The 15,986-nt window shown below is 40.5% G+C and overlaps 1 long non-coding RNA gene across 2 annotated transcripts; it reads left to right on the plus strand.

Moving 5' to 3' along the window:
- The first annotated feature begins 272 nt into the window (after window positions 1–272).
- LOC126191145 (uncharacterized) lies at window positions 273–12,926 on the plus strand. 2 transcript variants are annotated; one of them, XR_007538324.1, is made up of 5 exons: window positions 273–936; window positions 1,102–1,204; window positions 1,352–1,471; window positions 12,572–12,678; window positions 12,749–12,926. It is a non-coding gene; the product is annotated as an uncharacterized LOC126191145 (long non-coding RNA). The 2 variants fall into 2 exon arrangements; XR_007538323.1 differs by having other exon boundaries at window positions 12,572–12,926.
- The last annotated feature ends 3,060 nt before the right edge of the window (window positions 12,927–15,986 follow it).

The following is a 15,986-nucleotide window of genomic DNA, read 5'->3' on the forward strand; positions in this document are numbered from 1 at the left end:
TTTCTAAAAACAAATAAGTTTCATAAAGTGGCTTGAATTGTAACTGTTTTTGATCAAGGGGCTTCACACCCAGCAAAATATTATGTTTTGTAATGTTATATATGTATCCGGTATTGACTTTAGTGCATAGAGACGAATGTGCAAAACTTTTTGAACAATTTTTGAAGGCGTGCGGTGCGCAGATGCGCTGCCGCGCCCGTGGGTGTGAATTAATAGGAAGTGATACAAGTTGTAATCACCGATCGTTCGATTTCAACGGATGCTAGTGCTACACTATCGTTAGTTCGCAAGTAGCAAGTGATCTGTGTCAACAGAATCAAGAAATATGCCCTCGACAACATATACATTCATATTCCGCAAGCCACCCAGCGGTGTGTGGTGGAGAGCACTTTATGCGCCACTGTCATTATCTCCCTTTCCTCTTCCACTCACGTATGTTTCGCGGGAAGAACGACTGCCGGAAAGCCTACGTGCGTGCTCGAATCTCTTTAATTTTACATTCGTGATCTCCTCGGGAGGTATAAGTAGGGGGAAGCAATATATTTGATACCTCATCCAGAAACGCACCCTCTTGAAACCTGGACAGCAAGCTACACCGCGATGCAGAGCGCCTCTCTTGCAGAGTCTGCCACTTGAGTTTGCTAAACATCTCCATCACGCTTGCCAAATAACCCTGTGGAAACGCGTCGCTCTTCTTTGGATCTTCTCTATCTCCTCTGTCAACCCGACCTGGTACACTGATGAACAATACTCAAGTATAGGCCGAACGAGTGTTTTGTAAACCAAGATAACGCCTCGATAACCCAATTGACGAAAAATGAGGTGAAATGGTATTGTTAATTTAATATTTCTAACGATTTTTCCTCAGTTCTTACATGATATACAAAAGATAAGCATGTACACAGACAACATTTCATCTCAACAAAGCAGCCCGTAGTAAGTACGTTTTACTTATTTTCTTCCCTTGGCTTAATTTTTTATTAATGGACCAAGTGTGAAAATATTGATAATATGATGTTAAGTATCATAACAAAAATTACCACACAGTACCGTAAGAGTTCGTGTTTAGAATACTGATTATAACCACGTTGCTACTTTCAGAAGTATCCGAGTCACATTTTCAGTCAACCCATGTAGAATTCAAAAATCAGCAGAACTGGAGAAGCTGCCACAGCGTTTTTATACCGTTCTCGTCAGAAGTAAGGTTAGTTTCTAATTTTGTGAATGAAAGCAAAGTGTGAAACTTCCCCCACACTCACTTGCTTTCATTACCAGGAATATTAGCAGTTGTATAATGTGAATTGCATTGCTAGTAATTAGCAGCAATATAAAAACCCTTCTGACTTTCCAGACGCAGTTCCTATTTCCATTGCTAGCTGCATTGTGTACCCATCCACATGTAGAGGAGATAATCGTGAATATTCAAGACGACTTGAAGAACTCCCTGATCAAAAGAACTGTAATTGATAACGTAAGTGTGCAAAATGAGTACTGATACAGTGTGCCATCGAAGCCATTATTTTATTTGAAAGGGATGATAAATAAATGTGAACTACACAGTCAGTGAATAATGAAAATTCCATTCTCACCTTGTTTAAACCATCTCATACCACAGACCTTTCTGCCATGTATTTAGTGATACAGACTTGCTAGAGTGTGATACTGATTCGTCCATCCTTCACTATAGGTCTATCGTTTAGCACAACCAGCAGTGCATTACTTTTTGGGCGAGGCTAGTAATACAGTGCGTTCTCTGGACTTCTTCAGTATGGGTGGTACCAATCACACCATACAAAATACTCAGTAAAGTTACACTTTTAGCAATTTTACCTACAACATTTCAGTGGTTAGCCCAGTTACAATCATACCACTAAACAAATACTATTAACGCTATGCATGACTTTCTACATTTTATACCATTCTGTCAGGCAGAATCCTGTGAGACAACAAGTGGCCTGAACTGTACAGTTAACACAACACATCATTCATACTAGGTATGAAACTTATAGCTTTTCAGCAAGGATGACAAAAACATTCATTTTGACTTCTGTAGGACATGCAGAAATCATGTCTTCAATAGAAGTAAATGTTTTTATTTTTATTTTGTGGAAGACAAACAGAAAACACTTGTGTGTTTGAGTGTTTATAGTGTGCCACATGAATTCTTTTTAATTCCACAAAAACAGTAATGAAATGAAATGAAATGACATAAAGAAGGTTGGAGCTAATTGCAGTCATACATTACAGCATTCATTGAATGAGGAACGATATTCAGTCTTTAACAGTAGCACACATTTAATATCTTCACTGTCACCTTCAACTGGTAGCAGTTCAGCATGTACATTTTCTTCTGCAGCCTGACGTTCCTTCCCAGACACAACTTAATCATTCAGTAAATCGCTGACATGTGTTCCTAAGTCTCCTCCAGTGCAAATTATGTGGACAGAAGAGCAGTCCCTTGCATCAACATCACAAAGTCCTTCACTGCCTTGTTATTTTTTGTCAGTTTCAATCTTCTAACCGCATCCTTAGGGAGTTCAAAATCTTCCTTTGTAACAGTCACCAAATGTTTGCCATAATATTCTTGTATCTGCTGTACTACTGATTTATTTTTCATGTAGACTTGTGGAGGAGGTTAGGGTCAGGAACGCGCTACAGAAGTATTGGGACCACTAAGTGGCACTGCTAGTACTTTGTGGCCCAACCCAACCAATCCCCTCTCCACAAGGAATCCACGTGTCCCTAGCCTATACCCAATCTGTTGGAGACAATTCAGAGAATGTTACCGCTGAAGCCACTGGTCCGAATCCGAGAAATAAATTTCAGTTCTAGAATCATCATGTGCTATGTTGATAATGAGTCGATCAACAACAGATTCTACAAAACCATCAAGTTGCAGCACTTTCTCCTCCTCTTTTATTACATGCCATACTATATCCCGGCAATGACATGTGAAAAAGCTGCATGCATTAGCTCCAGGATGTCTGGCAGCTTAACAGTCTTGTTATTCCTCATGACAAATCCCTTAACTTGGCTCCAGATCGGTTCTATTAGGTTCATAGTGTAATGGCGCACATGCTCAATGCAGTGTAAATGATGGTTTTTTATGTTTCTACAACACTTTTCACTCAGTTTCATGTGAGACTAAAACTGTGGTACAACACAAGGGACACAGTCCAAATAAAGAGTATTTGCTTTTTCATTTTTCCTAAAAAATTAAATTGTTGTTTTGTTGTTGTGGTCTTCCATCCACAGACTGTTCTGATGCAGCTCTCCATGCTACTCTATCCTGTGCAAGCTTTTTCATCTCTGAGCAACTACTGCAACCTACATCCTTCTGAATCTGCTTAGTGTATTCATCTCTTGGTCTCCCTCTATGATTTTTACCCCCCACGCATCCATACAATACTAAACTGATGATTCCTTGATGCCTCAGAATGTGTCCTACCAACAGATTCCTTCTTCTAGTCAATTTGTGCCACAAATTCCTCTTTTTCCCAATTCTATTCAGTATCTCCTCGTTAGTTATGTGAGCTACCCATCCAATCTTCAACATTCTTCTTGTCTAAACTATTTATTGTCCATGCTTCTCTTCCATACATTGTTACACTCCATACAAATACTTTCAGAAACAGACTCTCTGACACTTACATCTGTTCTCGATGTCAACAAATTTCTCTTCTTCAGAAATCCTTTCCCTTGCATATCCAGTCTACAATTTATATTCTCTCTATTTTGAGCATCATCAGTTTTTTGCTTCCCAAATAGCAAAACTCATCTACTACTTTAAGTTTCTCACTTTAAGTTTCCCATTCCCTCAGCATCACCTGATTTAATTTGACTACATTCCATTATCCTCGTTTTGCTTTTGTTGATGTTCATCTTATATCCACCTTTCAAGACACTGTCCATTCCATTTGACTGCCTCTTCTGTCTTTGACAGAATTACAATGTTGGGAAGAATCATAAGGAAATGCAATCCGAAAACAAAGGAAGTAGGTTACAGTACGCTTGTTCGCCCAGTGCTTGAATACTGCTCAGCAGTGTGGGATCCGTACCAGATAGGGTTGATAGAAGAGATAGAGAAGTTCCAATGGAGAGCAGCGCGCTTCATTACAGGATCATTTAGTAATTGCGAAAATGTTACGGAGATGATAGATAAACTCCAGTGGAAGACTCTGCAGGAGAGACGCTCAGTAGCTCGGTACGGGCTTTTGTTGAAGTTTCGAGAACATACCTTCACCGAGGAGTCAAGCAGTGTATTGCTCCCGCCTACGTATATCTCGCGAAGAGACCATGAGGATAAAATCAGAGAGATCAGAGCCCACACAGAGGCATACCGACAATCCTTCTTTTCATGAACAATACGAGACTGGAATAGAAGGGAGAACTGATAGAGGTACTGAAGGTACCCTCCGCCACACACCGTCAGGTGGCTTGCGCAGTATGGATGTAGATGTAGATGTTGTCGGCAAATCTCAAAGTTTTTATTTCTTCTCCACGGATTTTAGTTCCTACTCCAAATTTTTCTTTTATTTCCTTGACTGATTGCTCAATATACAGATTGAATAACATCGGGGATAGGCTACCACCCTGTCTCACCCATTTCTCAACCACTGCTTCCCTTTCATGCCCCTCAACTCTTATAACTGCCATCTGCTTCCTGTACAAATTGTAAACAGCTTTCACACCCTGTATTTGTCCTCTCTCACCTTCAGAATTTGAATAAAGTATTCCAGTCAACAATGTCAAAAGCTTTCTCTAAGTCTACAATGCTAGAAATGTAGGTTTCCTTTCCTTAATCTAAGATAAGTTGCAGGATCAGCATTGCCTCACGTGTTCCAACATTTCTACGGAATCCATACTAATCATCTGCTAGGGCAGCTTCTACCAGATTTTCCATTCATCTTTAAAGAATTTCTGTTGGTATTTTGCAACCATGACTTATTAAACTGATAGTTCAGTAATTTTCACACCTGCGAACATATGCTCTCTTTGGGATTAGAATTATTATATTCTCTTGAAGTCTGAGAGAAATTCGCCTCTTTCATACTTCTTGCCCAAGGTTTCGTCAGGGCTGGCTCTCCCAAGACCATTAATGGCATATTGTGTACTCCTGGGGCTTTGTTTTGATTTAGGTATTTCAGTACTCCGTCAAATTCTTCACACAGTATCATATCTCCTACTTCATTTTCATCTATGTCCTCTTCCATTTCCATAATATTGCCTTTAAGTACATCACCCTCGTATAGACCCTCTACATACTCCTTCCACCTTTCTGCTTTCCCTTCTTTGCTTAGGACTGGTTTTCCATCTGAGCTCTTGATACTCATACAGGTGGTTCTCTTTTCTCCAAAGCTCTCTTCAATTTTCCTGTAGGCAGTATCTATCTCACCCCTAAGTGATATATGCTTCTACATTCTTAAATCTGCCCTCTAGCCATCCCTGCTTATCCATTTTGCACCTCCTGTCTATCTCATTTTTTAGACATTTGTATTCCTTTTTACCTGCTTCATTTACTGCATTTTTATATTTTCTCCTTTCATCAATTAAATTCAGTATCTCTTGTGTTATCCAAGGATTTCTACTAGTCCTTGTCTTTTTACCTACTTTATCCTCTGCTGCCTTCACTATTTCATCTCTCAAAGCTATCCATTCTTCTTCTAATGTATTTCATCCCCCTGTACTTGTCAACCGTTCCCTAATGCTCCCCCCTCAAACCCTCTACAATCTATGGTTCTTTCATTTTATCCAGGTCCCATCTCCTGAAATTTCTACCTTAGTGCAGTTTCTTCAGTTTTAATCTACAGTTCATAACCAGTAAATTGTGGCCAGAATCCACATCTGCCCCTGTAAATGTCTTACAATTTAGAACCTGGTTCCTAAATCTCTGTCTTACCATTATATAATATATCTGAAACCTTCCAGTATCTCCAGGGCTCTTCCACTTATACAGCCTCCTTTCATGATTCTTAAACCAAGTGTTAGCTACGGTTAAGTTATGCCCTGTGCAAAATTCTACCAGGCAGCTTCCTCTTTCATTCTTTGCCCGTAGTCCATATTCACCTACTAATCTTCCTTCCCTTCCTTTTTGTACTATTGAATTCCAGTTCCCTGTGACTATTAAGTTTTCAACTCCCTTAACTATCAAATAATTTCTTTTATCACATCATACATATTGTCAATCTCTTCATCGTCTGTGGTGCTACTTGGCATATAAATTTGTACAACTGTGGTAGGCATAGGCTTTGTGTCTATCTTGGCTGCAATAATGCATTCACTATGCTGTTTGTAGTAACTTATCTGGGCTCCTATTTTTTATTCATTATTAAACCTACTCCTGCATTACCTCTATTTGATTTCGTATTTATAACTCTGTATTCACCTGACCATAAGTCTTGTTCCTCTGTCACCAAATTTCACTAATTGCCACTATATCTAACTTTAACCTATCCATTTCACTTTTTAAATTTTCTAATCTACCTGCTCGATTAAGCAATCTGACATTCCATGTTGCAATCCGTAGAATGCCAGTTTTCTTTCTCCTGATAACAATGTCATTCTATTTTACCTCCAGAATATTTTACCCAACAGGATGCCGCCATAATTTAACCAAACAGTAAAGTTGCATACCCTTAGGGGAAAATTACAACTGTAGTTTCCCCTTGTTTTCAGCTGTTCACAGTACCACCACAGCAAGGCCATTTTGGTTAATGTTACAAGGCCAGGTCAATCAACCATTCAGACTGTTGTCCCTGCAACTGCTGAAAAGGCTGCTGCACCTCTTCAGGAACAACATGTTTGTTTGATCTCTCAACAGATACTCCTCCATTCTTACAGTATGGCTATCTGTATCCCTGAGGCACCCTCCCCACCAACGACGAGGTCCATGGTTCATAGGGGAGTTAAATTGTCATGCTTTCTTAATTTAAGCAACCTTCATTAACAGTCTTTCATAAAATATTGATAGTTAAGAATTTATATTTAAAATGAAAGCAGGAATTTTGTGAACAATATGTAATTAGAAACATGAAGACATGCATTATCCATAAAAAATGATTTTTTTATTTTTTTTACCAGACATATGTATTTCAAATCGAACGAACAGAAGCATGACCAAGGTGTGACTTAAGTCAGCAATCCAATGATTCCTTCAGATTATTAATATACTGTGCTATCGACTTCGCTAACTTCCAGATTGTAATTATACCCCAACTGTATCAAATACAGTTCCTCGGAAAACTTCAAAGCCAACTTTTTGAGTAAATTTATGAAAAACATTAAGAACAACCTATTTCTTGGTACTTCTTGGCCATGTTTCACTATGAAGCAGGAAGTAGCCTAAGCCATTTTCATACTGTGTATTAACAGTGCGACAATCAGAGCACAACAGTACAGAGACTGTGACTGTACATGATTTTTGAAATAAGAACTACATAGTTAAACAGTGATTAGAAAAACGTTGATGGTTGTTAATACATTGAATATCTTAAAGTTTCCTTTAAAGCAACTTAGTAGTAAGATATCTAATCCACAAGCAGCATTATAACACTAGTGTATGTGTGCTACAGCTTCTGACCAATCGTCGTGTTTGTGTCTGCTTATATCAGGTTTATTCTTATGATGAAGTGTAGTATTTCGAAAAGCAATAATACATATTTCTGTGGCATATTTCTCGTATTCAAAGTTCACTGCCATGCCACTCAGAGCGCTGCTCGTTGTCTGTTACCATGTCGGAACATAGCCTCAGAGTTCTGATAAATTGGTGTTCTGTGCTGCTATCTTCCAGCGGTGCCTAGCAATGGGCTGTTAATTGTGTGGCATGCCAGTTGATAGCAGCACCGTGTAGTTGTTACCATTACACATTTTCAAGTTTCATGGAAAAACATTTTATCAAAAAGAAGTTATCTTACCTCTGTCAACCACATATTTCTTTTATTTTTTTTTTAAGTTGCATAAAGTGCCTTTGAGATGTAACTGTTTATGATGAAGGTTCTCCATACGGAACAACATATTATATAAAGTGATGTTTACATTCGGTACATACATATTCATCGAACCCCAATCAGAAATTCCTAGACGCCCGCACCGTCACCCTCAAAATCCTTAAGTACATCCCCAGTGCCCCCATTAGCCAACTTATCCTCCACAGAGACTCTGTCCTCATCAAATCCCCCTCTCCCTCTTTCCATTGTGATCGCCTCCGGCGCTTCCCCACATCACCTTTGGCCCCCATGCGTCCCTCACCCCTTTCCTTACATCCTCCTCTCCTTGTCAGCCCCAACCCCCTTGTTGTCCGCCAACCCTCAACGCCGTGATCACAAAACTCAGCCCTGTGATCACAGAGGTGGAGGTGTTGTCGGAACTGAACGCCCATCCCACCCTGGAAATCCGCTCGGCCAACCATATTTACAACTTCTCTGGCCCTACCTTGCTCATGCGTGTCTTTACTGAGTCCGCCTCCTCCATAGATCACCTCCTCACTCAGTTAGCCCTGATTTTCAACCGCTGCCACCCCGCTGACCCATCCCGCTCCCCTCCTCAATCCTACCGCTGCCAATGCTGCCTCCTGTACAATGACCACCTTACCCAGAACTGCAAGAACCCCTCCACCTGCTCCCGTTGTAAAGCCTGTCCTAACCTTGCCTCTCTTCCTTCCTGCAACACCTGCAACAAACCCCACCCCACCTACTCCTCCAAATTCAAAGCCAAACCCCCTCCCACCAACCCTGAGCTCACTGTCCCTGTTTGCCCATCTACCAGTGCATCCACCCCAACAATTCCCTCTGCTCTCCCCCTACGGCTGACGACATAATCCAGTTCCTGACCATCATCCTGCAGAACATCCACCCCTTCCAACGCCCTCACACCCTCCAGCAGATTTCCCTTGCTGCCCACTCTGTTTTCATTTGAATACCTATGCCACCTACTTCCACAACCAGACCCACTTTACCTTCACCCTCGTTTAAGCCCCTTCCTCCTCCTAGCCTTCCACTTCCTTCTCCCCTCCCACCTCCTGGCGCGTCAACCGTATTGTCTCCTCTACCTAAACATTTGATCCCTCCCTGCCAACAAATACCTCTTCATGCATACCCTATCCCAGCATCAGGCCAATTCCTTCATCCTTAATGAAACCTTCCTCCAACCTCACTATGTTGTCCACACTTCTCCCTATCTCCTTCACTGCAATGACAATCCCCTTCCCCTTGCCCGAGGTGTGGTCGCTATTGGCCACCTCAAGCATCTGCCTTTCATTGGTCTGCTATTATTCAGTAGCTACAGATGCAAGTAATCACAAGACTGAAAAAATATTTCCATTAATTGTTCAATATTTTTCACCTCAGAATGACATTCAAGTGAAACTGCTTAAATTAGTTTCGCTGCCAACCACCTCTACAATAAGTATGTACTGCATTAGAAAAAAATAAAACTAATAAGAGTAAATGTATTGCATTTTGCGGTGACAATACCAACACTAATTTTGGAGGAGTACAACGAGCAGGTGCAAACAATGTATGTGCTAAACTGAAAAGTGAAGTAAATGAAAACCTTTTAGGAGTTGGCTGCCCTGCTCACATACTACGCAATGCTGCCAAGACGGCTGCCAACGTAATGAGTGTCGGCGCAGAAACCTTTATAATTAAACTTTTCAATTACTTCTCCATACACACACTATGAATGGAACGTCTTAAGAAGTTTTGTGAATTTGTGGACATAATAGTACCATCCAATATTGTCACATACAAAAACAAGGTGCTTATCTTTGTTTCTTGATGTAGAGAGAGTACTGAAGTTGTATGATGCTCTTAAATCGTTCTTTCTCTTAGAAGAAAAGGCACCTAAATTTCTGATAACCCTCTTCCAGAAGCCACTAACAGAAGCATATCTGTGGTTCCTGCATAGTCACTTGAGTGTGTTTCAGAGACAAATACTTAAATTTGAGAAAGCAGACAGCAGTGTTATAGAAGTAGCTGTGATTTTGGAAAATACTAGCAGAATCGTAGAACGTCGTAAAGAAGAAAATTTTATTCCACTGAAAGTGACATCTCTCTTACAGAGCAGCGAGGTTGCATTAACTAGTGAAATTCAAAAATTTCATGTTGATGTAGAACAGTTTTATGAAATGTGTACAGCTTATGTAGGAAAATGGTCAACAAATCTCAATGAGTTTTCCATTTTTAAATGGATGTTGCTGGATGCAGAATCCAAGTGGACCAATGTGAAAAGGACAATAACATTTGTACAAGGTAGTAGATTATCAGTAGATGGCAGTTTATTGTTTGACCTGTTTTCTGTACTCGAGCAGTTCACTGAATCAGAAATCAACAAAAATAGTGATAACTGGGATGGTAAATCATGTCAGCAGAAATGGACCAATTTCTTTCAACAGATTGGATGCGAAGAACAGTATTCTCAGTTAATGAATCTGTGTGAATTCGTCTTCAGTATTCCAGGGCATAATGCAAACATGGAACAAGTATTTTCTCTCATGGAAGTGCAATGGACTGAGGAACAAAAGAGATTACAAGTACCAAACGTCAAAGCAATAATTAAATGTGTTTTAATTATCAGATGAGTTGCTCTATGTTTTACGAATACATCATACAATGGAAAGACCTGTACAAATCTCAGAATTCAGATAAATATGTGAGCTTTGCACTTCAACCTACAGTGTTTCAGTAGACAATTTTGTATCTAGTATTAATGTTTCAAAATAAAAAATTCTTGGGGTACCAGTACTAATATTGTAAAATGCCTTGGATTTTATTAAATTAATTACAGTATAAAGTGTTCATTAATTTATTATTTTATGAGATCAATTGAATAAAGAAGTAATTTGCACAAGTATTTCACTTTTTTAACTTTAAGAAAAGTGTCCTGAAATGTCCTGGTTTATGATTCACAAATTATGGCTGTTTTTAGTTATTTTTAGAGGAACGTGCTGGTGTGCTGCCAACAAGTTTTGGCAGCCCTTTCTATGACCTCATCCCCTTCCCCACCTTCTTCTTTTCCTCGAACACATCTGCACCCTGTACATTGTCAACTGACTTGATCCCCCCCCCCCCCCCCTTGTGTCCCCCTTCCAATCCACCCCCAGCCCATTGACGCGCCTAAACTGTTGTGTCCCGCCCTCTCTCCATCTCAACACCCTCCACCTCCTTTCCCAACGCAACTTCTAGCTCCTACCCTTCAAAAAAATGTGTGTGAAATCTTATGGGACTTAACTGCTAAGGTCATCAGTCCCTAAGCTTACACACTACTTAACCTAAATTATCCTAAGGACAAACACACACACCCATGCCCGAGGGAGGACTCGAACCTCCTACCCCTCCCGGAAGACATCTACCACTCCTACCAACTCTAACCACACCTCCCCCACATATTCCCCAGGGCTCCCTCTCCTCTCCTCTCCTCTCCTCTCCTCTCCTCTCCTCTCCCCTCCATTCTCTTCCCTTCCCCTGAATGGTTTTCCTCTCTCCTGCACCCCTCCTCTTTTTCCTGTGCCCCCCCCCCTTTCTGTGTCTTTGCGCTCCCTCCTCCCTTGTCTTCCCTCTTCATCTCCCGCCCCACCTGCTTCCTGCCTCTTGTGCACCCCCCCTCCCACCACCACCACCACCACCACCACCACCACCACCACCCACCACCACCACCACACCTTCCTCCCCTCTTTTTCCCTCCTCTCAGGCCTCCAGGCTGCTACCAGCAGTCTTTATTCTTCGTGTGTGCTCCGTCATTTACAGTGTTTTTTTTTTTTAATGTCTCTCGCTCTGTGTGTTTTTTATGCTGTGGTCAACTTTTAACTTGTCTTTGACTCCAGTGTATTTTACTTGCCCCACGAATTGCCAGCTGTGTTCTTCTCGCTTTCTGTCAACCTTTTAACTGTTGTGCCACTGCCAGCCCTCCCCTGCCCATATGGAGCAGGGGTATGAAATTACAATAAAGGGGGGGGAGGGGAGAAATTAATCACCAACTGATTTTTACACCAATTTGTGGAGGTGTTTAGTTCGCAAGTGTGTCAACTGCGCATGCAAGTGCATCAAGTATTAGGATATTGTGTATGTACAATGGGTGGTGTAAACTACGATTTCCGCTATTAGTGTTTTCTGGTGAATGGTATAGTTCAGTAATTAACGAATTCAAAACTTTTATTTATAACCATGGATGTTTCACTGTCATTAGTCGCAAGTAAGAAGTGATCTGTGTCAATGAAATCAAGAAATATGTTCTCGCCTGTATGAGCGATTACTTGTTAGTACCTAAGGTTAACGTTTCAAGAACCCAACTGGCAAAAAGTTACGTGATGTGGTATTGTTCACTTTGCTAATGATTCTTCCTCAGTGGTTACACGGTATACGAAAGACAGGCATGCCCACAGCCCAAATTTCATCTCAGTAAAACTGGCTGTAGTATGTTTTACGTATGTTCTTCCTTTGCCTTTAATTTTGTATCGATGTAACAGGTGTGAAAATATTGATAGTGTGATGTTGAGAATCATGGCAAAAATTACCACACAGTATCATAAGAGTTTGTGTTTAGAATACTGATTCTAACCACATTGTTACTTTCACAGGTGTCTGAACCACATTTTCAGTCAATCCATATAACGATAATTCAAAATATCTTTGACAGCGGAACTGGAGAAGCTGCCACAGCGTCTTTACACAGTATTCAGCAGGAGTAAGGTTAGTTTCTAATTTTGTGAATAAAAGTAATGACATGGTTTACACAAATCCTCGTGACTTTCCAGACGCAGTTCCCATTTCGATTACTAGCTGCTCTGTGTACCCATCCACATGTAGAAGAGATAATCGTGAAGAGTCAAGACGACTTGAAAAACTCACTGCTTAAAAAAGCCATAATTTATAACATAAGTGTGCAAAATGAGTACTGATACAGTGTGTCATGTAAGTCATTATGTTATTTGAAGGGGAAGATAAATGTGAACTCCACAGTGAGTGAATAATGAAAATTCTCTCCTCATCTTGTTTAAGCCATCTAATACCCCAAAATTTTCTGCCATGTATTTAGTGATAAAGACTTGCTAGAGTGTGACGTTGATTCATCCATCCCCAGGCTACGCTACAGGTCTATCATTTAGCACAACCTTTATTTGGCATAGTTGTTATTGCGATCCGACATCTCGATCACTGCGATTTATAACAGATATGCGATCTTTTGCTCACCCCTAGTATGTAGCGTCCATACTCCTGGTCGCAGTCCATACCTTTTGAAGTGAAGTTAGGGTTACCATATTTTGAAATCCAAGAGAGGACAATTTCATTCTTTTAAATTAATTACATAAGAACCAAATAATAAAAATATTATGTATGTCACACATAACTAAGTAACCTACAGAGTTAAACTGTTGTAGGGACAGACTTCCTATCGTCAGAGAGGGTGTAAGACGTGAGTGCTTGGTAAAACTGCAAAATCCTTTCTAATACTGGAGACAATGATAGCCATCAGGCCCTGGACTGATTAAGAACCTGTTGGTACCTTATGTCCACAAATTCGCAGAAATCTTTCAGTTGCTTGAGGTAGCAGTGTGGTCTGAGGCGCCTTGCTTTGGTTAGCACAGCTCCCCCCATCGGAGGTAGAGAGTGTGTGTGTGTGTGTGTGTGTGTGTGTGTGTGTGTGTGTGTGTGTGTTGTCCTTGGCCTAAGTTAGTTTAAGTTCAATTAACTAGTGTATAAGCCTAGGGACCGATGACCTCAGCGGTTTTGTCCCATAGGAACTTACCACAAGTTTCCAAAAAGCTTTCAGTTTTTCCGTGCCTATTGCCACATGTGTGAAAAAAGTTAAACACTTCCGTAGCAAATGATTCTATATCTAAAGGGACAGAATCAGTTCTGTCTTGCAAGATGATAGGTATTATATGTGCAGTGAATCCAACTCCTCTTATAAAGATTAAATGGTATGCAATTATTGGCTGGGAGTTGGTCTGGGGTGTTCCATCGCCTAGCACAAACTGTCTTGACTTGACAGCAAAAAAAAAAAATTAGTCCTCCACTGTGTGCAAGACCACCTAAGTTAACATTTGCATTGTCACTAGCAAAAGCAATGCATTGAGAAGTAGTAAGGTTATGCTTGTTCAAATTACCTGTAATGTGTTGTGTTGTGGGCTTCAGTCCTGAGACTGGTTTGATGCAGCTCTCCATGCTAATCTATCCTGTGCAAGCTCCTTCATCTCCCAGTACCTACTGCAACCTACATCCTTCTGAATCTGCTTAGTGTATTCATCTCTTGGTCTCCCTCTACGATTTTTACCCTCCACGCTGCCCTCCAATGCTAAATTTGTGATCCCTTGTTGCCTCAGGACATGTCCTACCAACCGATCCCTTCTTCTAGTCAAGTTGTCCAAACTATTTATTGTCCATGTTTCACTCCCATAGATGGCTACATTCCATACAAATACTTTCAGAAACGACTTCCTGACACTTAAATCTATACTTGATGTTAACAAATTTCTCTTCTTCAGAAACGCTTTCCTTGCCATTGCCAGTCTACATTTTATATCCTCTCTACTTCGACCATCATCAGTTATTTTGCTCCCCAAATAGCAAAACTCCTTTCCTACTTTAAGTGTCTCATTTCCTAATCTAATTCCCTCAGCATCACCCAACTTAATTCGACTACATTCCATTATCCTTGTTTTGCTTTTGTTGATGTTCATCTTATATCCTCCTTTCAAGACACTGTCCATTCCATTCAACTGCTCTTCCAAGTCCTTTGCTGTCTCTGACAGAATTATAATGTCATCGGCGAACTTCAAAGTTTTTATTTCTTCTCCCTAGATTTTAATACGTACTCCGAATCTTTCTTTTGTTTCCTTTACTGCTTGCTCAATATACAGATTGAAGAACATCGGGGAGAGGCTACAACCCTGTCTCACTCCCTTACCAACCACTGCTTCCCTTTCATGCCCCTTGACTCTTATAACTGCCATCTGGTTTCTGTACAAATTGTAAATAGCCTTTCGCTCCCTGTATTTTACTCCAGCCACCTTCAGAATTTGAAAGAGAGTATTCCAGTCAGCATAGTCAAAAGCTTTCTCTAAGTCTACAAATGCTAGAAACATAGGTTTGCCTTTCCTTAATCTTTCTTCTAAGATAAGTCGTAAGGTCAGTATTGCCTCATGTGTTCCAACATTTCTATGGAATCCAAACTGATCTTCCCCGAGGTCGGCTTCTACCAGTTTTTCCATTCGTCTGTAAATAAGTCGTGTTAGTATTTTGCAGCTGTGACATATTAAACTGATAGTTCGGTAATTTTCACATCTGTCAACACCTGCTTTCTTTGGGATTGGAATTATTACATTCTTCTTGAAGTCTGAGGGTATTTCGCCTGTCTCGTACATCTTGCTCGCCAGATGGTAGAATTTTGCCAGGACTGGCTCTCCCAAGGCTGTCAGTAGTTCTAATGGAATGTTGTCTACTCCCGGGGCCTTGTTTCGACTCAGGTCTTTCAGTGCTCTGTCAAATTCTTCACGCAGTTCGTATTTCCCATTTCATCTTCATCTACATCCTCTTCCATTTCCATAATATTGTCCTCAAGTACATCGCCCTTGTATAGACCCTCTATATACTCCTTCCACCTTTCTGCTTTCCCCTCTTTGCTTAGAATTCTGGCAATGCTTTTTGAAGTTTCATTCAGACATTATGTACATCAAGAACCTTTTGTTTGAATACCAATGCAATGACATTTATAATGGCTTCTGTTTGCCTGCTTCCATAAGATAAGTTTTGTAGAACCAAAGATTTTGGAAAAAGCTTTATGTAATTTGGTAGATAATCCATAGATTTGTACACATGGTGGTGGAAAATTGTGGCACGTCAGGGTGGCTTGAACATTTGTAACTACAGGTGTATGTTTTCTTACCACAAAATCGACCATCCTTGTATGTTTTCTGTGCTAAGATGCCTTCCCAAGTCCATAGCACCCATTAATCCCACATTAAAGTAACTATAACACACTACACATTTAGA

The sequence above is a fragment of the Schistocerca cancellata genome, chromosome 6 (genome assembly GCF_023864275.1).
Source record: "Schistocerca cancellata isolate TAMUIC-IGC-003103 chromosome 6, iqSchCanc2.1, whole genome shotgun sequence".
In the NCBI taxonomy this organism is placed as follows: Eukaryota; Metazoa; Arthropoda; class Insecta; order Orthoptera; family Acrididae; genus Schistocerca; species Schistocerca cancellata.